We start from the raw sequence: 23997 nt of genomic DNA, 5'->3' as shown, positions 1-23997 counted from the left end.
GATTCAGTGGAAAAAACTGCTTTCCTTAGCCAGGGAAGTATTTCAAGTTCAAATGGATGCAGTTTCACAAGAGCTGATAAATATTTCTTGGGTTACTATTAGAACTACCAAGATCTGTCTTTTGATTGAAGATGCAGTTTTAAAATCCAGATTCCACACATGGTTTCATTACTTAGCATAATTGTAAAGTGAGGACAGACAGGCTTGTATTACAAGGACATACTCATATTTGGGAATGTTTGTGAGACCTTGTTTGTTTTGGTAGAGATAGAGTTTAGTACTGTTTAGATTCCTACAAGACAAACAAAACCACTTTCCTTGTCCTCTAGTCAAAGACCAGATAGTGGAGCAGCATGAAATACAAATGAAATCTGTATTTCTAAGTGCAGACTTAGAAATACTTTAAATGAAAAAACAGTAAAATTGGAAAAAGTAAAGTAGAAATGAGGGAGTCTCTGTGCTGCAGTGGAGCTCCCTGTTTTTTAGCCAATGCAAAATGTCTGTCAAATAACATACCCCAGTCAAATTACTGTCATTGTTAGATTGCTGCTCTACAGAAGCTTATGTTCTTAGGTTTGAGTTGTTATCATTTAGGAAAAAAATGGTATTTCAGAAGTCCAATTTATTGCCAAGTGCTTCAGGGTCCTTTGAGAGCAGGTCTTCATTGTACCAAAGTTCTGTATGTATGTACTTTAGGGAGAGGTGTTGTGATGTTGATAGTAAGGCAATAAAAACTGCTTGAGGGAATCAAGCCACAGAAAAATTAAGCTCCCTTGAAAACATATAGTTGAGATAACTTCAGATTTCTCTTTAGCCCCTTCCACATAAACTGGTTATTCTTCCACTTCAGGGAAAACTAACAAGAAATCTTTGCAGCAAAATGAAAAGATGGAGAGAGCACTGCCTGCAGTCAGCCCTACCACCATGGAGCTTCAGCAGGCTGAGCAGTGCAGCAGAGCAGTGTTCCAGTGCTGCAGAGATGTCTCTGCACTTCTCACAGATCAGAGCACTGCCAGCACTTCTGAAGTGGAAGCAATTTGTAAACACAGTGTAAAAGGGAGAGCAGCAAGCCTTTGTTTATAAATCTATGTAGCATTTTGTTGGATTTCTATGTTATGTACTTGGCTTAAAGGGAAGGAGTGAAGTACATTTGTATAACTATTTCTCTGATAAGGAGACAGATAATATGATAATAGGTCTGATAATAAGACAAAGTATTCTCTCCACAAATGCCTGCTCAAGTTGCTCCTTGCAACTCCTGTGTAATGACTGATATCTGAAGGCTCTTGGGAGAATAAAGGCTATCAGCAAAAGCTGAGTTCCTCCCCAAAAAACCTCTTTTTCTCAGCAAAAGAGAGCCAGTCAGTTGCACAAATGCCTTCTGGCTTTTTTTGATGCCTGATATATCTCTGAATGTCTGTTATTAACACATGAGAGACCTGAATAAAGTTCACTGGAATGGGTAAGAAGGGAAAGAAGACTCCAAGTGAGGTCAGACACAGCAGCTCCTTTGGCCACTATTTGCATGTTCTCCTTTCTAGTGGGTTGTAGTTTGTTCAGATTTTGCCCCCAGATGAACTGAAGGCTGATACCACGTGCTGTGGCTCAAGGCAAATGAGAAATACACACTTTTCCAGTGGTTTCATGAGACTGACTGGACCTGACTGCAGTACAGAAAGAAAGGAGGGAGGCAATGCATTAGCTTTGCAGGGCATCCTTAGAGGGAGTGTGATATCTATTTGTGTTAAAAGAACAGCTCTGCTCTCATAAATCCTCAAGGGATTTCTCCCATTCCTGTGCTGTGGACAAAGCAGGGTGCAGTGGTGCAGTGCAAGGGGAGCAGAACTGTACTGGCTTAGTGTAACATGCACCTTGTGCCAACATGAACACTGGGCTAATTCCCAGTCCCTTTAGGGTCCTATTAGTCCTGGAATTGCTGCTGCTTATATTAATATTGAATTAAGTTAACTCCCTTTGCTTTGTAGAGATAGGCACAGAAAGGAAACGTTTTAATGTCAGTAGCAAAAGATAAAAGAGTTTTATTGATCATGGGATAGTCCAAATAATCTCTGCTGAAACGGGAAAACTTTAAGTGGAAAAGATGCTCTGAATAACAATCACACCTGGGAGTTTTTCTTCTTTTAAGATAAGAGGTGGGCGCTTAGGAAGAAATTATTGCATTTTACCACTGAGTGCAGTCCTAGTAGGATGAAATTCAACAAAAACCCCATAACCCTGGATAAAGTCTAGATAATCCAAGCTGTAGTCTTTTGACAGTCTAGAGTATCTCTGTGTAGATAAAGAAACTTGTGCTTTATGAAGGTGAGCTCAGTATGTGTCTGGAAGTACCTTTTTCTGCTATACAAGCAGGTGTGTAGGACAGGAGCTGTCAGTACAGACACACTGACACAATTCACAGTTCTCATACTCTGTATTCACAGGGTATTGGCAAAAATATATTTTGGTTTATTTTTTTTTTTTTTTTTGCTTAGCAGTTTAATCTCTTCAGACATTTAAAGTGAAATCAAAGCTATGTGGTGAGGTTGTGAGGTTTTGTCTGTGTTCAGGGCTTTTCCAGCAGGGCTGCCAGCACCCCTGGGATTGCCTGCCTGGATACTTCACTTCCCCTACCTCCTCTTAGCTCATCTTTTACAAAGGTATTTGGGCAAAGATTTCTAGTTTAGGTCATTTATAACTGAGTTTTACCTTCCTACTGCTTTTATTTCTATCACAGGCAGAAATTAGTAAGGAGAAATGCCATAGGAACAGCAGTAGATACCTGACTGTCTCATGCCCCTGACATGCAATACCTCAAAGTAAAATTTGCTTTCCATCAAGAAGAAATTGTCTGGATTATTGCTCTTCCATGAAAAGTTATTAATTTGATATGACTTGTCTTTCTTATGCTCTTTATTGGTTCCTATACAGTTCAGAATAAGTGCTGTGTAGAATGGGAATAGATTTATAACCAACAACCAAAACTTAAGGAAAAGAAAATGGGTTTTGGTATATTTAAGTTCTCAAGAAGTTTTGGAGCTTGATGCTCCAAAAATGGTGTTTATTTTTATTGCATTTCAGAAATCTTCAGGATTTTATTTTTGCTGTGAGATTTAGGATTCAGTAGGACCCAGACCTTAAGAGAACTTTTATGCTCTTTAAAATAGTGGTGCATATTAAAAGTTGGCAATATTTTTAAGGCCTATTGAATGCTTTAGGATCTCTGGCTTATTTTTTTTTTAACACTTGGTTGGCAGTTTTGGACCCAGTATGAAGTGAACATGGTTGACCTTTGCCACGACCTTTTAAGATCACAGGATGGTAACACCTTTAATTCAGTGTGGTAACAGCCTCTTAAAGAGGGGATGAGAGATGTGGAGATCTCTTTATTAGAGATATACACTATTGACAGAGTTAAGCTATTGGCAGAGGGTTGAAGAAATGGGTACCTCACAATTCATTGCTTTTTAGGTTATATTTTTGGATAGCTACTTAGAGAAACAGGAAGAAAAAAAAGGTGAAGGACTTCAACTTCTAACCTCAGTTAATTGAAAAATTATTATTTTTCTCCCTGCAGCAAATTTTTACTTGCATTTAAAAGCTGAAAGGTTAACACTGTACATTCACAAGTTAAGCCAATTCATATTTCCCTTCAGATTCCCAGGAGGTCAGAGAATTAACTGTGTGAAAATTTTGCCTTTTTTTTTTTTTTTTAACTGCAGAACTTTTCTATAGAGGATTGCAAGCTGACTTGTACAAAAGTCTAGGAAGGATCTTTTTATTTGACAACAGCTGAATAAGTTCAGAAGTATAAACTCCAGAGATGATAACTTATTGTGCTTGCATTTTATTTAGCAAGATTTGTTTTTACAGCAACTGACGTGAGACCTGATGAGAAATGAGGTACCTTCAGAGTCTGTGCTTCCCACCAGCTCAGATGCCAAATGCTTCACAAAACTACAAGTTGTATTCAGTGACTATCACTGACTCACTGTCATTTTGATAGTACCACTTCATTCTGATGTTTCACTCTGGTACTTTTTTAAAAGAGAAGGCATCCTATAAAATGTGAGAGCTGGGCAGTGGGAAATTTGGGGCTCTTCATGTTCTTGGGCTGTGCTGTAAATCATTATTTATACTGCTTTTTAGTCCCTTTGACAGGCATGTTTTTATTTGCTAACTTGCTTTAACTAATTCTGTGGGCCTCTAGTTGAGCTGTTATAGAGTTTTTGACAAGTTTCAAGTATTTCTGAAGATGAAGTTAGGAAAATTTATTAGATTATTAAGCTATGAAAAAACTTTTTAACAATATAGTACACTTTTACTTTGTGAGAGAAAGAAAATACTTGATGAAGATTTGGATGCACATGTCTGTTGGAAACTCTCTGAAACATGGCCTTGAAGCCAAAAGCAAAGGATTCTTCAAGGAAAAGTGTTGTTGTGTAATTACACAGTCTCTCATAGTGGGTGCTCCTCCATTTGTCATTATAATAACAATAGTCATAGAATGAAGGGGACGATAATGTACATAAGGAAGATGAAAAGAAGATTCATAGTTTCTATGCAGATTACACAGCTTGCAGTTGAAAAGCTGGCCTAAGAGCCTGAAGGTATTTCTTCTGCTTAGCAAAGATAAAAATTGGAAGGTTATCCATAAAATGGAATTACTGGCTTCTCACATATGTCTCAATTTCTATCTTTTTATGTTAAGAACTAAAAGAGAAACTAAGAATGGAAGAGAAAGAAGATGTAAAAACTTAAAATGGAAACAGGAAGAAAAAACCAGCTTGCTCTCTCTCAAAATCTGATTCTGTAATCCTTTTCAGTTTGTCTGAATATTATCTACAGTTTTCAGTCACCTGGGTTTCTTGATTATTTTTACCAGGAATTTTTGAATTGGAGAACACCACGCGTTTAAAAAGGATTGGGCTCTAAGGCTCTATTCCATATAGTTTCCATTAATCTGTGAGTAAGTAATTACTGAATTGTCCCAGGTATCAGCCTGACAACAGCTGCTCAGTGTCTTGCTTTATGCACTGTTATTGGGAAATACTTCTGAAATGAAAGTCTTTCCTGAGCACTACCTAGTTACTGTGATAAATTTCCATTTCCAGCACTGTTTGTAGCATTGTAAGTGCAGCAGTGATTTACATCATCAGTGTCAGAAATGCTGATGGATGGGGAAGTGGGTGCCTCATCCAAAAAAGCAATTGCTGACAGTTAATGTTTCTTTAATTATCCATGATGTTTTAGGTGGGTCAGCCAGCATGCTCCAGGGATTTAGGTATTTAAGCAAAGATGTAAATTAAGCAGTGGAAGGTTCTTCTGAGGTATTTAGAATCCATACTTCAAATCCTATTTATTTCAGGTAGGTTGATATAAATATATAATTATAATAAATATTTACAACCACTTGGGTATATTTTTGAACCCTCCTTTAAGAAGCTGTTGTTTCGGTTTCCTGATGTTTATTTGTTGTGATGCTGGGAAAGACTTTTTTTTTAGTGCCTAAACCTGTTCCTTTTAACAACAGACCCTGCACAGCCAGGACTTCTGCCTTATCTTTGTAACTTTGGTGGCCCTTTGGGCTGCTTTATCAGAAACACCTCTGGATTAATTATACAAATTACTCTCCCCACTGAGCAGGTGCAAAGTTTTAAGTTCATTAGAAAAAGCTGATTTATTTGGAAGGTGAGAAGAGTCACTGTGATGTATCCTCAGAATGTATGTGGGGGTTTTTATTACAATATTTATTGCTTCCACTTCAGGTAATGGTTTTTAATTGTGTTTTGTGTCAAAGAACATAATGGAAGTTAGGGCTCTTTGTTGGCTCTCTACAGTTTAAAAATTAGTTACTTTTCACTGGTGATCATCAAATGTGCCACAGAAATAATATATTTTTAATGCTATCTGCAACTTTCTTGCATGTGCTATACTTTTCAGTACCTCATAAATAGTAAAGAATAGTAAAAACCTTTAGCAAGTTCTTCATGGTTGTTTTTATTTGTGCTCAAACACCTCATTTCAGTAGGAGTACACGTGTACAACAATAGTTTGTGTAGGTTTTGAGGATTCTGTGGACTCTGAGGGTTGAACTAATGCAGTTTTATTGAAGGCTTTTATTTTGTGACCCACCTCAAAGGGGAGCACAATGCTTCCATGTTGATTGGGTGACCTCCAACAAATAAAAGAATAGAATCAGGTGCTAAAATGTAAATTTGTGTAACATGCCTGCACAACCAAGACTAACTGCCAGTGTCTGCTGCGTTATCCATGAACAAAAACAGATAGTACTGGCCTAAGTTATTCTACACATACACTTAAAAGGCTTTACTTGACAAGAGCATGCTGTAGAAGGGACACAGTAATCTTTTTTGTAATGACCCTGTCAGTATTGATGCTGGAATTGCTGTGTTGGCTTTCAATCAGGGATATCTATGGGAGTGTGAGGGTACATAAATACAGAGTCAAATTCTCTTGTCAGACAAGAGCCCAGAATGTCAGGGTAGGTGAGGCCAAAGTTGGTGCTGCCACTGTAATGGATGGCTGGGTTTGCATGTGGATTCTCTTTGGAACTGCCAGTGAGGTGGTGTGAGGTAACTGCAAAACCCAAGCCTGGTATTTCCTTGTTTATATGAACCTTCAATGGCTGCTGCAAAAAGTTGAATGAGTCCTCATCTTGTGGGGGCTTTAATTAGTTATTTTATGTAAAGTTGTTTTCTTAAATCTGTGATACCCTTAAAACTCAGTGGTCTCAGAATCCCCAGCAGCCCATGTGAACATCCTTATGAGTAAAATAAATTGCTTGGCCTATTGATGCAAACTATCTTCAAATAATGTGTGGTGGGATTTAGCTGAAGGCAACTATTGCAAGTATTTTCTGTTTGAAGAGGGACAAAGTCTTTAAAGTGAAACAAATTCTCTTAGAATCAGGGCTTAGACCTTGGTTTCACTGGGACTGGTTATTTGCTATTTAGCAGTGATATGTTGTTCACTCTTCTAAACTTTTTGTAAAATGCCAATTAGAAATGGGAGAATATTTTAAACAGTGATGCAGACATGGAGAAATGGAGTTCTTTTATGTGGCACTTGGAAGTTCTGCTTTTGCAGTATGTAATGGTGACAAAAATAAAGCCATGATTGACATCATTGACTCTTTAAACACTGAGATCTTTAAATCAAGTTTCTTTGTCATGTGAGAAATGAATCCACTGATGGAGCAAATGATTTGTTAATAGATTCTTTCACATTTTATGTAGGAAATGTGCTTGACTTGTATATGTTACCTACCTGCGATGGCCTCTATATGCTGCCTTTGTTTTGTCCTAGTCCTTCTAAGATAAGAAGGCAACAGCTTTTAACAGATCCTGTTATTTTTGTCTTAATGTTGTGTAGTTATGTGAAAAATATGAAATCATGGGGCCAGATTGCAGGAGCATATCAGTCAGAGGTATTCATACTAAAATAATTAAACTGTCCTTGGAAAAAGTGGATGTGACAGCTGTGAGTAGCTGCTAATTATATCCAGCCCCCAGTAGATGGAAATATTGCTACAATGTTGGTGATTTCAATATCAAGAAGTTTATCTCTTTCAGGGACCTCGGGATTATTTCCTTCTGTCTTAGACTTGTTGACAACCATAAATCATCTAAGCTGGTGTCATAAATATTATTGCAGAGTGCAAATCCGGTGCCTTTTTTGGCTCTTATTCATGATTCATGTTTGTTGAAGTTATACAAATATATTGGTTAACATGAAAATGGGCATTTCTAAATATGTTCAGACTAGATTTAATCTATCTATAACTGTGCTGGTCATCTGATAATGACTAATACACAAGGAAGGAGGAAATACTTAATTTGGTTTCTAGTTGTGATTTATACCTCAGTTGAATGACAAATTATTTGGTGGGAGGGGGAAACAACAGTAGAAATTAGAGGTCATCAAATATTTCAGTTTGTATTATGTGCTGTTAAGTGTTAAACTAAAGATGTTGCTGTTTAAATGAAGAAAAATGGAGAAAGAATTGTTTGCCTGTGGTGACTCTTACTAAAGAAAGCTAAATAAAGAGTATAATATGGGTATATCTGAATATAAACATATATATAATATAAACAGAATATATAGAAAAAAAGATGGATAGGTATGAAAAACTAAACAGAAAAATAGATTCAAAGAAATACACATACTCTTCCTGATATATGCTAGCATGCTAATAGACATAATAGTAAATAAAACTGGAAACTGGAATAATATAGGGCAGTTGTAAAAACTAGGACTGGATGTTCTCTACTTGGTTTGCCCACATGCAATTCAACTTACACTTATTCCTGACAAAGCCTTGTCTAAACTATTTCTGAAAATATCCAGTGATAGTCCATGGGTTCCTTTCTGCTCCAGAGCTGACTTGGCCATTAGGTAATTATGGTGATTATCTTGGTTCATAACCTTTGCTGTTTAACTTCAGTCTGTCTTGAACCCTCCTAAGTCCAGCTAATACAGAGAAGGATGTGTTCCCATCTTGGTGTCTGCTTTGACATTGAGATCCACTCCTAAGTCAGTACAATGTGTTTTAGTGGCAAAGTAATAACTAAAATGATGAACAGTTGATGTTCTTTGCATGCTTGCCCACATGTATAGGTTGAAAAGGCATGGGGAGAATAAAATTTTAATTCTGCTGATGCAAAATAAATCCTACAGGAGCCCAGTAGTTATAAATGGATACCAGCTCAGGAGGGGGAAAGCCCTTTCAGTAAAAGATCTCTTTCAAATGCCCAGTTTGAGGTTATGAATTCTCCTGTTTTGTTTCACTTTAAAATTCTGTTCTTCAGATTGGTAATGAAGGTGCTTTCATGCTACATATGATAAGCCTTCCTGAGCATAACAATAAATACATTTGCAGTAAGCTGTTTGGAGACCATGGGGGAGGATGAGAGGAGAGGCCAGGGGAGCTGTGGAAGAGATTTACTTGCTGATGAAATATTCCACGAACAAAATAAAGGATAAATCTGAATAAACTATTTGCAGCAGTGGCTTGGTTTCCAGCTGCACTGGCAATGAGATAAGATGTTTCAATATCATTTATGAATTAATTTAGAAAGACCTACAGTATTTAAAAAGCTGATGAGAAAGTCACCAGTGTAAAGCTGCTTTGAAAAACCCAGCATGAATTTTTTCACAGAGAACATCAGATTCCAACATGCTTTTCAAATGCTGTGCTTTTGTGAACACTATTCTTATGTTAAATTGTTAATAATTTTGCTAAAACTTTATGTGGTTAGAACAGAAAAGTATGCTAATTCTAATGAATATTTTAAAGCATGGAAATGGCTTCTATTCCAGTTTTTAAGTAAAAAGAAAAGAGTAATGAAATATTGCAAAAAGTCTGTACATTAAAATGTTATTTTTGAATTTTTGAAATAATTTGAACAGATGCATAAAATTCACACATCAAAGCCTTCTATGCATTTGTACATAAAGTTCTGCTTTGACAACTGCTCAAAGTTTCTTTCCTCTCCCAGGAAAATCAGCATTTGTGGATTCCCAACAAAGTAAACTTTAGGGTCTGCTTCTCAAGCCATTGTGCACTGCTCCATTTTCTGATGGTTTAAGGTTAGGAGCAGTTCAACAGTAAGACAGATGTAGTTCCTTCAGAAAAACAGGTGTGCTTTCCTCTGAGGTGTACAGTAAATCAGGCATCCCCTGACCAGGGAATGATTGGCATCTGACTCCATTGATTCAGAAGTGCTGAACAATTGCTTTATTAAACTATATTATATTACACTATACTATGCTATATTAACTATACATACTATATGTCATGATATTTTCTGAAAAATCCTCTTTGCCCAGGATTTTCCCCTGGGAAGCTGAGAAGCCTCAGTCAGAGAGGAATGAAAGCAAGAATTATCTGATTGCCGCTCCTGTGTTTGCTACTTTGGAATGTGGTCTGGACATTGTTTACCAACAGGTGAATGTTTGATTGGTTCCATGTGAATTGTTTTTAATTAATGACCAGTCAAAGCCAGCTGTGTTGGACTCTGAGGAGTTAGTCACGTTATCATTCTTGCTAAGCTTTCGGATGTATCCTTTCTCTTTCTTTAGTATAGCTTTAGGATAGTATTCTTTAATATAATATCATAAAATAATAAATCAGCTCTCTGAGAACTTGGAGTCAGATGCTCACCTCTCACCTCGTCCTGGGGGCCCTCACAAACACCCCAACTATATTACAAATCATACTAAAGAATACTAAAGAAAACTCGTGACTGTCTCCAGGCAGCCAGGACACAGCTTTTCCCAATTGGCCAAGGAAACAAAACAATCCTCAGCAGAATCCAATTAAGAACTCCCTTCAGGTAAACAATCTTCCGAACACATTCCACATGTGCAAAACAACAGGAGCAGAGAAGAGAGATAAGAATTGTTTTCTCTTCCTCTGAGGAAGAGAATTCCTTGCTGGGATTCCCAGGAAATGTCCTTGGGAAGCTGTGCCTGCCTGCTCTCCATGGAGAGAGCTGTGGCTACAAAGGTGTGTTTGCCTTCAGACTTGGAGCCCAAGGTCTGTTTCTGTCTTTTGATGTTCAGTTCTGTGGATGCACTTGGGCTTCTATAGCTTAGCCACAAAATGAGCATCTTGGTTCCTCAAGAAGATGAAAAAGTTTGATCTGCCTTGAGCCAGGGATATTCAGGCTCATTTTAACTGCTGCCTTTTTTCTTGTTTCTTTTTCCCTGATGCATTTTCACTCTATGCAATCAGACCATATGTCTGATTTTTGGGAGTAAGGGGTGGTATCAGGCATATGAGTGTGCAGTTTCTTATAATGGTATCTAGTTCTTGGATTATTGAAGGAGACAGGAGAAACGGGACTTTTGTTATTTATCTTGTTTTCAGTTATATGTAGATTCATTTTACACTTTTCAGTAGAGTTTACTTAGAGGTATTGGAAGCCTCTAGGAAAAAAGTAAAATCTTTGCATACAATACTGTATGCAAAGAAGGTTTTGTCAAGGGCTTGACTTTATTATGCTGCATCTTGTCAAAATCAAAGCTTCCTGAAGAAGAAGGGATAAAACCCAGTTGTGTCTCTAGGCCACAGTTATTTGAGGGAAGTAGAATAGCAAGTGATTGGACAAAATAGTGGTGCAAACTCAGGAGAAAAACATATGTATGTCTAAAGAAAAAGCAGAAAATTATGCATGCTTCCTCTGTTGGCTTTATGTGTTATCAAGAGGCCCCTTAAACAAGGTGAAATTTGTCCTTTCTTGTGGACTACAACCAAGGGGAACTAATTATCAGGAAAAGTTTTCTCCTGTGGACTCACAATCAGTCTTTAGGTCAGAATAAACGATAATGGAAAAGTGTGTTATTAAGTCTAATGCATGGTTTCTAGAGAATAAATCTGAGAGGTCATTCAGTAGGGTGTTATCATACAGAAGCTTTCAAGCCTGCAGATTGTGATTTGGTTAATAAAATATGCTGAAGGTTTAACAAATTTGCATCATATATGCTCCCTTTATTGCTGTTGAATCATTAAATGAGAAAATGTAACTCCCAAGAAACTTTAAGATGAGGATAGAAGTGAAACTCTTCCCTTCCACAAAGTCAGTCTATTGCTGTGAAAAACAAAATGACAACAAATAAGAACACAAAAAATCCTCAAAGCCTAATTAAGTAATTTTGCAGGCAGGGACTGCTGCTAAAGCATTTTGCCTGCAGGATTTGGGAGCAGAGAGAGCACAGAGGTGGCTGAGCCTGGAGAACACCCCGGGGTGGTGCAGGCTCTGCCACAGGAGGATCCTGGCTTTTGTTTTCTGTGCCTCCTACTAAACCTGCATGCCTGAAGTCACTAAGGGCTGGCAGAGGCTGAGGAGAGAATTCATCCTCTGCCAGATCGACTGGCAAAAGTAACAGAGGAGATGGGGTTTGGGGTATGGGGGTGTGGTGGGGTAAAGAAGAGTGATGTGGGCAAGGAAAAGCCTTACCCAATCTCTGCTCTTCAAAACTGGCCATGGATTGCTTTTGTTGTTGGTTTTTTGTTTTGTTTTTTTAAAAAAGGTTGATAAACTTTTGTCTCAAATGTTTGGACTTTTTTTGTTGACTTTTTTTCTTTTTTGTTTTCCAAGAAACCTGCACAAGAAGCTTGCACAAACTTCATAAGCAAGCCATTGAATTCCTTTCTAGCACTATTGTTAGATACTTACTTTTAAACCTACTTGCTGCATAAATAAATGCATTGCATCTGACCCTGAAAATCAGTTCACCACCTCACTTCCAGAATTTTAGAACAGGGTATTCTTCATTCTCTGTGTCCTTCCTTGCATGCCAGCAAGTATTCCTTGTCTAATGATTCTTCCTGTTCCCCTGTGGGCAGTTTCCTATGTATTTTTGGAAGGGCCCTTTGAAGGGAATATCTTGAATTGAAATTAGGTTTCAAAGAGATTGAAGACTTTTATTAAACTTCAGACATAGGCTCTTGAATGCCTTTGAAAGTTTGAGTCCAATGGCACACAGAATCCAGAGCATCTCCTCTACCATGCTGCCTGGTGTAAGTTATTTTAATGGGCTTCAGGATGTAGGTAGAGTGGAAAAGAATTTGTCACCTGTGACTCACTAATACAGTTTTTTTTTTATTTTTTTTAATTTATGGATTAATGCTTAAGTATCTATATTAAAAAATTCTTGTCCTCTTTCCTTTCCTTCTTTGACAAACAGTGAATGTGTCACAACTCTCTCTGATTTTACAGGGGTTGGAAGGAGAAACATTCTTCTTTGCTGAAGGGAAGGAGTGTTAGAACATTTTTTAAAAATTGTTTTAAATAGAAAAGTTAAAGAAAAAAGACTATATTTAAACCACAGTTTTTCTTTTAGCAAAGGATTAATTGTGAAACAACCTAGGCATTAATTTAAAATTAAGGTGCTTCACTTAAATTTATAAAAATTAGAGGTTTTATTCTTGAGCTTTTCTAAGAGCTGTGGTGTGATTTGAGGGGTGAGTTTTTATGCCTCTTTTCTCACTGTGAAAATGGTCATATTCCTGTAAACTGAATTATTTTATGAAAAAAAATTCAGCTTCTTTTGGAATGAACTTTTGATTTGAAGTATATCCTTAGAGCAGCTGTTTTTATGAAAACTTGTTCACAAGGAACAAAAATAAACTAAAGAACATAACGTTGGCTGAGTTCTCTGTGACTGGCATGTAACTCATGTTTTTGGTTATTTGTCAAATAATTATTCTGGTGCCCTGAAGTATGTAAAAGGAAGGATTGATGTATTCCTGAGGAACCCTAACTGGTTTGAAGGGAAGTTTTTTAGCTGTTTTGTTTTAATGATTGTGAGAAAGTGAATCTTGGTGAGTGTTGTCTTTTGAGCTGTAAAGGGAGGCCTCAAACTTGGCCAGAAGTTTGGAAGCTGCACAATCTCTGTAGGTACACGGAGGGCAGTCAGAGCTGTGCTACCCAGCCAGCTGAAACATTTCCATGGCTTTTTTTGCTGCAGTCTGTGCTGGAACAATGAAAATCATGTTCAAGTGTTATGTACAGAGCGCAGACTTCTTGCTGTAGGCCATATCAGATGAGAGTTCATTCATGGTTCAGTTCTTGATCTAGTTCTGTTTGATGTCAATGTTTAATTTTGTCAAGGGAATATGAGAATATGCCATTGCCAAATCCAGGGATGCTGTTGATATTTCATTTGATCTCTAGCATCTTGCTGTAAATGCAAATCCTTGGCAGATATGACTGGCATTGAATTAGTTTAATACATCCTATTTGTATTTTGGGATGCTTTGGTGATAAGAAAATGGCAAAGTAGAAGCCTGATTTGGACAAGAGGTTTGTACTGCCTTTAAAGGGATGGTGCTAGGTCTCTCTGGAAATTTAGTTAATTTTCCCCAGTGTTGTATTGCCAGCTGGGGGAGAGCTTCCATGAGTGTCAGTGCTCCACATTGTGTAAAACAAAATGTGGTGTTCAGTGCATCTTTTAGGTGGGAAGCTGGTCTAACACAGATTTTGCTGGTAGTAGCATTGCTAGTAAGTTTTCCTATCTTTTCCCTCCAATTCATTTTCTTAAAAGCATTTTGGAGCTTGAGCTATTTGGAGCACAGTTTGAAGACCACAAAAATTCCAGTGATTGTGTGAAGAGCACACACAGTCAGATTAGTTGACCTACCTCATTAAATGCAGGGTTGAGAGAGGATCACAAGGGAATGGGGAGGAGGCAAAGGGAGCTCTGAGCTCCATCCCTGTCTGTGCCCCCCGTGTTTCCCCAGCCCTGCCTCTGCCTCAGGGTGTGCAGGGCAGGAGAGGGAGCTGCAGGCAGGCTCACAGGCTGGGGCAGCCTGGCCTCACTGCTGGACTCCTTCCATCCACAGATGGACTTTCTAAGCATCACTTTCAGCAATTTTGGGGCACTTGTGATTATTGATGCTTTTAATATTGAGAAAAAAAACAACTTAAAGCTACAGTAAATATCTACATAATGTATTTTCAATAGGTGCTATGATATCCCAAAATAATTGCATTTTTTAGACAGATGTTAAAGGTTTTTGATAAAAACCGTATTTTGAATAAAAATCATTGCTGCCCTGGACCAAATTAATTAAAATGACCATTATGAATATATATAGGGGTGTGTGTAAATAAATTTATATATAAAAGCTGGGTTCAATGTGTATTTTTAGATGTACTTTACATAAAGCTATTGAACAAGATGCCAGTTGTATGAAGTTCAACAAGGTTAAATGCACTCAGAATCTAACAAATCTATGTCCTCATAAATTAAGATACATGAGAAGACACAACAAGTCAAAAATGTGCAGAAATAGATTAAGATAAAATTCCTGACAAAAAGGCTTTTTAAGCTTTAAATTACAATTTAAATTACATTTTTAATTCATTAATTACAATTAAATTAAAATTCTTAAATAAATCGTGGAGTTTTTGCAAGATTTATTTTTTTGCTGCTGAGAAGAAATATTCTAAAAAGCAGTAAAGGTGCTCTTGTGCACCAGAGCAGAGGTTCTTGCATTTCAGTGTTTGAGAGTTGTTAGAAGTGTTATTTATTAGTTGTCTGAGATACAAATAGAAACCATTAGAGCAAATGAGCTCCTAATTAAAAGAAGGCAAATTGTTGTTGTTGGGTATTGAAAGAGGAGAAACATAACATACAACTAGGATCTTTTTTTCTGTACGGTTTTATTGGATGTGCTAAAAGAAAGTGGTTATTGGCTTTAGAAACCCTGAGAATAAGGCCACAAGTTTTAATTAACAAGCTCTAATCGGTTGTTAACTTCTTGCTGTTATAAATACTAAAGATTGACTTCTGAAGTTCTAGAAAATTAACCAGAGAATTTTTATGGTTTGGTTTTAAGGAGAACATTCTGGGCATCTAAGCAAACTTTTCACACCAAGTTTGAGATTAGAGCAGGCTCATTCCAAGAAGTGGGAAGTGTACAACTGGAAGGATCATATGTCATTACATAAATAATTTATGTGTACAGGTAATTGTGTAGTAGATAACTGGCTCAGAATTCAGATAGTTTGTGTGCCTATGCCTCATAACCAGGAGAGTTTGTCCTTGTGCCTTATTAAAAATTTAAGTGGAATGAATGAATGAAGTCTGCTAAACCACCTCCCCAAGCCCCAAAATATGAATGTCCTAAGCTCCTGTGATAGCAAGAGATTTAAGTGAAACCATTCAAAAATTCATTTTTTTGTTTTTTCTTCTCCTCTGAAATAGTTTGAGGCATGTTTGATTTACTTTAAAATTATTAAAAGGGATTAATATAAACATTTAAATTAACTAATTGCCTTGTTGACATCTGTCATGTTATCCTCATGGCAGTAAACCTTGGTTTAGTGCCAGATAAGTAAAAAAAAAAAATCACTTTGATTTGTGGTGACCAGGGTTTTGCCACCTTCAGGCCTATTCTGCACAGGTAGAAGCTGATGTACAACACAAATTTGTTGTCACTACTTTACACTGACTCTCCTTGTGTGTGCTCACTTTTACAAGGTAATATTTAGTTTCAGAGGAGTTAGAGCACTGTAATGTTAATTTAAACCATAGCCTATTGTTGTGGTAACTCTTTCATATGGGCAAATGATAGGACGGATTGTAAATTGAGGCTTGTTTTTATTTAGATAATAAAATTTGAATGTGTAAAAGTACTCTGCAGCATTTTAGCACCTTGTTCTTGTCCACAAACTGAAATTTTTAAAATCAAGTGTTCACAGTTAGCTTTAGGAATTACTGTTAAACTGTTTGTGTTTCTTCATGGTCCCTGTGCCTGCTGTAATGAGCTGCAGTCTGGCACATGCAGTTGGATCCAGGTCTGGCCAGCCTTGTTAAGGGATGCTGTGCTGTGCACACAGGGCTGGGCAGGTTCAGGAGGCAGCTTTGCATGAATCTGCCTTGCATGCTGTAAGTATCTGGAGATCTGCTTCAGCAGAATAGGTTTTCATTATATTATCATTATTTATTCAAGGGATGAATAATGGACCCTCATTTATTACACAGCGTAATGAGAGAAAAAGCAGACTGCTATTTAAACATTTATTGAAAATGATGTAGGTGTTTTTATTTCTACTATTACATCATACTGATTGTTTCAGAAACTTTTTCATTTTGGTAGTTTTTTTTTTCTCAGTTTGTTTTCCGCTTTTGCTTATGTTTCCTCAAACTTGAAGCTACAATAAGAACAGTTTCCCTCAATAGTAAAAGGTATCTGCTGGGGGCTCACTGCATCCATCTGTCAGAGAATGGGAGGAGAATTTTTGCTCATAGGCTTGACAAGCTCCTAATGAGGGCTTTAAACTATGGGTGCCTGTGAAGGGGAATCTCAGTCCACCCCACTCCTGCCGGTATGAGTCCAGTGCCAGCAAGAGGTGCCCGGAGAAAGGGGGGAATGCAACTCCCATTTTAAAAAAAGGGAGGAAAAGGAAGACTCAAGGAGCAGGGTCAGTCAGGCTCACCTGTGTGCCTGGCAAAATGACGGAGCAGATCCTCCTGGAAGCTACAGACACATAGAAAATGAGGAGTTGATTAGTGATAGCCAGTGGGGCTTCACTGAGGCCAAATGGTGCCTGACAAACTTGGTGGCCTTTTATGATGAGATTACAGCTGGTGAATAATGGCAGAGTAACTGACCCCCTCAGTCTGGGCTGGTGCAGAGCAGGTCCTGCTCCACATCCCGGCCTCCAAACTGGAGAGATGTGGCCTTGCTGGATGGAGAGGGGTCTGGGATGACCTCAGAGCCCCTCTCACTGCCTAAGGGGCTCCAGGACAGCTGGAGAGGGACTTTTGGCAGGGGCATGATGTGACACAAGGATGGAATGGCTTCAAAATGGAAAAAGGCAGGTTTAGATTAGACATTAGGAAAAATTTCTTCCCCTTGAGAGTGACAAGGCAGTGGAACAGTTTGGCAGAAAGGTTCTGGCCTTCCCCTCCCTGGAAATGTTCAAGGCCAGGTTGGATGAGGCTTTGAGACACCTCGTCTAGTGGAAGGTGCCCCCCCCTCTTTGGCAGGAGGATGGAAGTAGGTGATCTTTAAGTCCCTTCCAACCCAAACCATTCTGTGATTGTATGATTTGCTATTTCCAGACTGAAATCTCTTTGATATTACAGATGCTAAAATAATCATTACATAAAAAGGTCTTTCATTTTCTTGCAGGTAATACACTTCTTTCTATTTTGTAGACAAAGGAACACTTTGCTAAAGTAGGCAAAATGTCTTGAAGGGTAGAAATAATTTTGAGACAAAGTATACCAGTGTTAGGCACAGATGATGTAGATATTTATGCTAATGATGGTTGAGTCTTGGGGTATGTGTACTGTGGTTGTCATTGGCAACTTAACATTAGGTTCTGTGGGTAATTGCAGCTGGTACCATGTCTGACTGGTAAAAGCAGTATCATGGTTCTGTAGTTAGAAGAAATGACTAATAGTAGGGTTTTTAATGCCTCCCACTGCAAAACAGTGTGTCATTACAGCACTTTCTAAATATATCTCATCATGCATTTATCTTTTTTCTGTGCTGATTGACTCCTATTCTCCTGAGATGTATTTAAATGTCATTTTATCTTTCAGTGGCAGAAATGTTGATAATTTATCCTAGAAAGAAGATGAAATTGAGCAATATTTTGAAAAGAAAAGGTAGAAGAATTTCAAGTCAGTTTTGCTTGTGTTGACAAGTGCTACTTCTAGTGTTATCTGTAATTTTTAGTAAAAGGAAATGACATTTATTTGAGGGGATATTTGGAGAATATTCACAGGTTGTCCTGTGAATATGTTTTCAATTGTCAAGGTAATGCATTATTGCACTCCAAATGGTTACTTTGCCATTTTTTTCTTTTCTGTAGCTGCAGAAAATATTTAATATGTTTGGAAAGGAAAAAGCTGAGCGCACCATTATGCCTTAACAACAGATACATTCAATGACAGATGGCTATGCATGTTGAGTGTTGTTTTTAAGCTATAATTGGATGCTTATGTAAGTATGCTTAGTCAAATATGTGTAATTAAGCTATTTGTTAGGCAGGCTAACTTACAGGGCAGGCCAGGTCTCAAAGATGTCAAAAGTGATGGTTACACTGGACTTATTCTATTGAAACACTTACCTAAACAAAACCCAAACAGAAGCATCTGCTGTTTTCAGTTATTGCTGTTTACTGCAAGGCCTTCAAAATCAGATGAAGATGAAAATTAAATGACATAAAATGCCATGGGAGATTTTGTCTGCTCTATTTTTAAACCTCAGACTATGGTATGTGTCTGAGAGAGGGAATGAGGGAGTCACAAAAGACATTTATTCTTAACACAGCTGGTAGCTTCCTTATTGTAATGAGGTGTAATAGAAGTGCAGAAATCTCTAGCTGAAGCCAGTAAGTTGGTGGATACTAAGTAGAGCCTTAAAAATTGATGTGGTTGTCTGAAATCCATTTTTAGTGAGTAATATCCTGAATTCACTGAGAACTTTAGGAAAACTAAATAGTCAATAGGCACAAGGTGTTCCTGCTTCTTGGTGACCAGTAACCCCAAGCTGCAAAAATACCAATGTGCTGTGCTCAGCTGCTCTTGCTGTGATGTGGAAAGAATGTTTTCCCTATGAGGTAAAATGTTTTTGATGTCCAGAGCTGACAAGAGTACTGGGACATTTTTTATTTGGTGACCTATGAGATGGCCTGACTTATAACTATTTAGTATCAGGATTTTTTTTCTTGTAATTACTCTGTTCAATCTACCATTGCTTCCATGCTTGTGGAGAAAGCCTTCATTCTCCTCTCATATTATGACAATAGAGAAAAGCAGCAATTTTGGAAAAGCTCCTCATGCTCAAACCGAGTTTAATTAGTTGCTATATTAACATGAAACTTGGCTTAGGTCTTTAAATTACTCCAAAGTCCTGAACTTGTCAAAATCAAGAAAAATGTGTTCTGTACTTATATTTCTATTACAATCACTTCAAAATATGGCAGTTAGTGATTAACATATTCTGTATGGACTTGTCCAGAAAACAACATTTGCACACATAGGCCAAGGGGTTTTCTGCCATACAGTTAAGAATAAACACCTCTTTTACCATCAATGTGATATTAGGAGAAGTATAAAACAAGACCTGTATTTAAACTAGGAAGATTATTGTTTTGAACGCTTGCATGTTTTCTATGCACAAATCATACAAAGTTCAAACAGAAGCCGTCTTCTGGCAGAATGTTGTTAATAATGCCAATATTTGAACTTCTCTTCACACACTTTGCTTCAGTGGATGGGTTTGCAGGAGGTACAGTGGTCATCCACTCTTTTTCTCCTGGCTGTGATATCTAAAAGGGCACTTGCTGGTCCCCTACCCATGGGTGGATTCTCTACTTTGGGTACCCAACAGAATCTTTGCTTTTGGCTCTGTATCTTCTCCCCAGAGAAATGAAGGATCATATGTAGCTCCTATGTTTTTGTCTCCTTGGAAGGTTTTGCTGTCTGTTTAGAACTTTGTGGCCTGACATTTCTGTGTTTTCCCCAGGAATTGCATAAGGAGAAACTGTATTTCTGAAATACTTCTGAGAGGGAGATGCTTCCTAATTAAGTGCTTTAAGCTCAGACTTTCCAAGTATCTTGCTGCATCTAATTTGGAGTCTTGAGCAGTCACAAGGTGATTTCAAGTTGCTGGGCAACCAGGAAATGCAGTAAATATGGCAAATATCAGTATTTTCCTCGATAACTATTCCCACATCTTTATAAATTCTGACATATGCATTACTCTTGTTTTCTGTGCATCATCAGTAAGTTTAAAATGCCAGGACTTTTTTAAAATTAATTTGAGTTCCCTTCAAATGAAAAGACAACATATGTACCATTTTAATTGTTGTCATATTTAGATTACAGAACGGAATTGCTTAGGAAATAATTTGGAGCTTTAACCCTTGTTCTTAGTAAGGGTTACCTCACCTTCCATATCTATCAATTTTCAAGGAATATTGTTTGATATGAATGTTAAGCTGTAACTAAAATTGTTTCTCTATTTATAAGGTGAATTGTTCATGTTACCTTATCTCTGGCAAGGTGTAAAGAAAATTAAAGCCCTGCAGTGTTGCTTGCAATTGAGTGTTGATACTTGTTAATAGTAATGACTTCAGTCTGTTCAGATAATTCCTTCTTTTAGAAGTTTATCTTTGTATTTTAAGCTAGAAGACCAAGTTCCAATATTTTCCTGTAACTTACACAATATCCTGAGTTGTAAGGGGCCCATGAGGATCATGGAAGCTCAACTCCTGGCCCTCTAAACGTGACTGCTTCAATCTCACCATGTGGCTGGGAGCATTGTCCAAACACTCCTTGCGCTCTCAGGCTTGGGACTGGTTGGCTGGACTCTGTCCAAGCACCCTCTATGGGAAGAACTTTTTCCTAATATCCAAACTAAACATCTCCTGCCTCAACTTCATCCCACTCCCTTGAGTCCCATCACTGGCCATGAGAGTGAAGAGATCTGTGCCTGCCCTCAGCTGCTCCTCTGGAGGCTTCGCTGGATATTCCAAAGGAGACTGAAAAGAAAAGAGAATCTTATTTTTGCATTCTCCTTTGGATGCTCTCTCACAGCTTTATACCTTTGTGTACAATCCCAAGGCCCTCAGCTGCCCCTCACAGGCACAGCCTCAAAGCCCTGGATGCAGAGCAGAGGAGCCCTGGAGATCCAGTGGCACCTCCCAGCCTGGTGCCAGCAGCCCCCTTGCCAGTGGTGTTCTCAGATTGTTGGGAAATGTGTGAAGGCAAAGTTTGGGTCAGTTTGATCTGACTGGGAAGCACAATTGTCTTCTGTGAGCACACAGGTTGTTGCTTAAACTTGCACTTGTTACCAGATGAGATCTGCAGGAAACCCTTAGCTTCATTAAGGTGTAAGGCACTGGGAAAGATTTTCAGTCTTTGCTTTCCCTGCTGGTTTGAACCATAGTATGTTGTGTTGAAGGAAATTCAGATGTGTTATTTTTTTGGTATTAGTTCTATCAATTACACATGTTCCTGGATATGAACTTTTCATCATTAAGAATAGAGTATTGGAAGGAAACAAATGCTGCTTCTTGTCTGCTCCTACTTTCCTAGACAGAAGAGGGATAAAGCATTTTTGGAACGGCTTTCCTTGCATCTTCAGACAATTTTTTGTTCTACTGTTGTGTATAGTTTTCAAACAGTTAGAAATGTCTGCATTAGTTTTGACATGGTCAAAGATCCTTTATTTTTTTCTTACTTTCAGTAAATAAAAAAAGGAAACCTTACATCTTTGATGTTGCTGTCTGGTTGCTATTAATGTGAGGGAGAAAAGTGTCCTGTTTGTATTTCCTAGCACAGTTCCTCTCGATTTGAAAAGAAAAACAGTACCACACTTCCTTAAAAAAACCCCAAAAACCTGAAAACTTCCATGCCCCAGAACAAATACACATCCTAAATAAAGGAAATACTTCTCTGGGTGTTATGCTAAATTAGCTTGGGCAGTGAGGAGGCATTAAAGTTTGAGTTCATTTTTCTGGGATTTAGGATTGCAATAATGATTGTTTAAGAACAAAACCCCCTAACAAACCAAATAACAACCAATAAAAACCCACCTCAAAGACTATTAAAAACTTATTTTAGTGTTTAAACATTTACTGGGTTCTAAGTAAATGGTAGCCATAACTTTGTTTAGAGTAATAAACACCTTTGTTGTCACAGTCCTCATTTTCAGTCTTTTAGTGCATGTGCTTGTGCTGCAGCTTGTGGAGTTTTAAGGTACAGCAGAAATATTATATATATTGCCCAGAGAGGAATTTATAGTAAAAAAAAAGCACAGAATTGTGAAAAAATTTGGATTTGGTCTTCACATATTTCCCACTGTTTATCTTTCTACAAGGTTATGGAAACCCTTGCAGCTGGCTTGCTGCAGTTCTTTTCTTTGCTTTGTTCTTAATAAATGCTTTTAAAAGAGGAATTCATCTATTTCCTCTCAAAGTCATTGTGGGGATGCAGTCATTTTTCACATCAAAGCCTACTTTAGAAATGTTTGGAAATGTAGGCGCCATCTTTTAATCTTTTTTCTTTGTGAATATTTTCTTCTAGTTTGAAAGCCTTAATTCTACTGTGACAGCTTTGCACTCCTCTTTCTTCAATTGTTTATTGCTCTGTCTTCACATCCATGTTGTTGTTCTTAAGCACACCTGCACAAGCAAAAGCATCTCTAAATATTATTGCCAGTGGCAGTATAAAATGCTTTTTTTTTTTTCCTCTCTCAAAACATAAATTTGTGGTTTATAAAGTGCATAAAAAATTTGCCTGTGTTTTAGGATTTCTACTCATCTGGCCTGGGAAGTAGTTGTGACTTTAGAAATAAGAATATGTGAATATATATGTATCTTTTTATAAATAAACCTACATACTTATGTTTTCAAGTTAGGTGAGGATGCAAAATTGATAGAATTTTTCCTGTTAGATCAAAGTTATGACACCATTTTCTCCCCTCTTCAAAAATAGATTTAAAACCAAAAATCGCTTTCTATTAATCACATTTTATAAAACTAAAATCTGTGTTGTAGCATCTGTGTGCTTTGGTATGAAGATTTATTTTGTTTGTGTGGGGATATATCTCTATAAATATCTAGCAATGAGTGCTTTAGATGTGGGTAATTGGTAGTTGCCTGGTGAATTCAACCATTATATTTATCATAATTTTCTGTGCAGTCAAAATTACTTATTCAGATATAAATTCATTTGAAGGTAACTTCTGTCAGGCAAAGTACTTCAAAAAATAATTCTCATCTTTTATTCTTTCAAGTTGGCATGAATATCCATATCTAGCTACAGATGTATGGATATAAAAATATATATAGAATAAAAGCATTTATGAGCACTTTCTTATGAATTAATCTAAAGCTGCCAGCTACAGAAAACGAAATAGAAAGTTCAAATTTATTGTATTTCAAATTAGTTTGGAATGTTATTGGAATCAACTCTATTAAAAATTTCCAGCAGTAAATTCCAGGTACTTCTGACTTAAAATATTGCATGCTCTAAAAGTGGAGAAGCCTGGCAGCTGCTCAGCAGAGTTTCTTTAGTCAATGGTCTATATGGGAATGTGGCAGTGTTAATTTCAAGTTTAGATGTATTTTCTTGCACCCAATGTTACATGAATCTGTGTGTTGTAAAAGATTCTGGGAATTTAAGAGCTGCTAAATGTAAGTTTTGCAAATTATTTCGGTAAGGCTTGGTATTTCTGGTGGAGAAGACAGTGGGACCTTGCTGCTTTTTATTTTGCTTGCTGCTGTTTTTTTAATAATTGTGCCTGTATAAACAAGGAAAATGAGAACCTCACAAAATGTCTAAGCCTTTTTGGATATATGTTCAGCACAAGACAATTTCATGCAGACTCATGCAATTATAGTCTCAAAAAGTCACTGATGTGTGCAAAGTTCTTATTTCATATTTCATGTCTAATTGGGAAGCTGCAGCTACTATACTTTTAAAATTTAATGAAACATTGAG

The 23997-nt window shown here is 37.4% G+C and overlaps 1 long non-coding RNA gene across 2 annotated transcripts in view; it reads left to right on the top strand.

The window, feature by feature from the left end:
- The first annotated feature begins 5731 nt into the window (after positions 1 to 5731).
- LOC135447960 (uncharacterized) overlaps positions 5732 to 23997 on the top strand; it is a 92634-nt gene continuing 74368 nt past the window's right edge. For both annotated transcript variants that reach the window (XR_010440357.1, XR_010440356.1), the window contains exon 1: positions 5732 to 5765. This is a non-coding gene — a long non-coding RNA (uncharacterized LOC135447960). The remainder of the gene's footprint in view (positions 5766 to 23997) is intronic.

The sequence above is a fragment of the Zonotrichia leucophrys genome, chromosome 4A (assembly GCF_028769735.1).
Source record: "Zonotrichia leucophrys gambelii isolate GWCS_2022_RI chromosome 4A, RI_Zleu_2.0, whole genome shotgun sequence".
Classification (NCBI taxonomy): Eukaryota; Metazoa; Chordata; class Aves; order Passeriformes; family Passerellidae; genus Zonotrichia; species Zonotrichia leucophrys.
This window is presented reverse-complemented; position numbering and strand designations above follow the sequence as displayed.